The sequence below is a fragment of the Octopus bimaculoides genome, chromosome 22 (assembly GCF_001194135.2).
Source record: "Octopus bimaculoides isolate UCB-OBI-ISO-001 chromosome 22, ASM119413v2, whole genome shotgun sequence".
Classification (NCBI taxonomy): Eukaryota; Metazoa; Mollusca; class Cephalopoda; order Octopoda; family Octopodidae; genus Octopus; species Octopus bimaculoides.
The window spans coordinates 22,475,652-22,477,157 of NC_069002.1; the positions used below are offsets into that span (position 1 = coordinate 22,475,652).

At 35.7% G+C, this 1,506-nt stretch overlaps 1 protein-coding gene across 6 annotated transcripts in view; it reads right to left on the reverse strand.

The window, feature by feature from the left end:
• Positions 1-1,506, reverse strand: part of LOC106875112 (secretory carrier-associated membrane protein 1) — a 124,950-nt gene that overhangs the window by 24,493 nt on the left and 98,951 nt on the right. The gene's annotated exons all lie outside the window — the stretch shown is intronic.

Sequence of the window (1,506 nt, forward strand, 5' to 3'; positions counted from 1 at the left end):
ATATATATATATATATATATATATATATATATATAATGAAGATTTCACTGTAATTGTTAGTTTCAATATCATGGGAGCCAAAGTAGAGATTCTCCTACTGATATCATTTCTTTCTCTCTCTCTCTCTCTTATAAATAGATAGATAGATAGGTAGGTAGGTAGACAGATAGGTAGATAGATATCACCAGGATAATATATCCCTTTAAACTCATTTTTGTGATATATATACATCATCATCATTGTTTATATATGTATGTACATACCTATGTATGCATGTGTGTGTGTGTGTATGTGTGTGGAATAAATAACATGCATACACACAGAGTGAGCAAGTGAGGTAAGAGAACCTCTACTTTGGCCCATGTCCTACTGAAAGCACAAACGAGATAGTTTAATTGTTCACAAACAGATTCTTTCTTGCTCATAATTCTTGACTCGTAAAGAGTTCAAAATGCACACACACACACACACACAAAAAAAAACTTTATGAAACAAAAATAACAGTTCAGTAAAAAGAAAAACATTTTACAGGGGTAAGTAATTAACAATTCTTTGAAGATGTTTCTCTTTGCATATGCTTCAAAGAGCAGCTATTTCCTAAGTAATGTGTGCGTATATACACACAAGCTAATCTGAATTTGTATGAAATAAGTAGATAGAACTCAATACAATTTAGAGTTATATTATTATTAGATACTGCTAACAGGAGAAATGTATTTGCTACTTAAAGTTCCACCAGTTGAAGAGCATAATAATGTTGTGGATTATCATACATAAAAAGGAAAAATCATTCAGACAAATAATACATTCACTCTACATCTCAATCTTACAAGACTGCCATTATAGTAGATAAAAAGGGAAATAACTTATGGCTGATTTGTTGGGATTCTTTCCCTTGGACCAGTGGTAAGTGATATTTTTTTGGAAGCCATTTATTTTTAGTGTTGATTAAAATATGAACTAGAAGTTAAAAAGGTGCTGGGGTGGATGGTGATGTAGAGTGTATAAAATGTGAAGATAAAATGTTCTATTTTAATCCTGTAGGATTTTACTCGGCTTTCATTCATTCGATTTACTAGTTTATGGGTTATGTTTAAATCGAAATAACTAATTTTGAAATTGGTGCAATGAAACAATATGCATAAACCAATAAAACTTCATCATCATCATCATCGTCGTTTAACGTCCGCTTTCCATGACTGAGGACTGGTGAAACCAGATGGCTACACCAGGCTCCAATCTGATTTAGCAGAGTTTCTACAGCTGGATGCCCTTCCTAATGCCAACCATTCTGAGAGTGTAGTAGGTGCTTTTACGTGCCACCGGCACGAAGGCCAGTCAGGCGACACTGGCAACGACCACGCTCAAAATGGTGTATTTTACGTGCCACCTGCACAGGAGCCAGTTCGGCGGCACTGGCAACGATCTCGCTCGAATGTCTTTACACGTGTCATCTGGCACAAGTGCCAGGAAGGCGATGCTGGGTACAGGGGCCATTGACGGTTT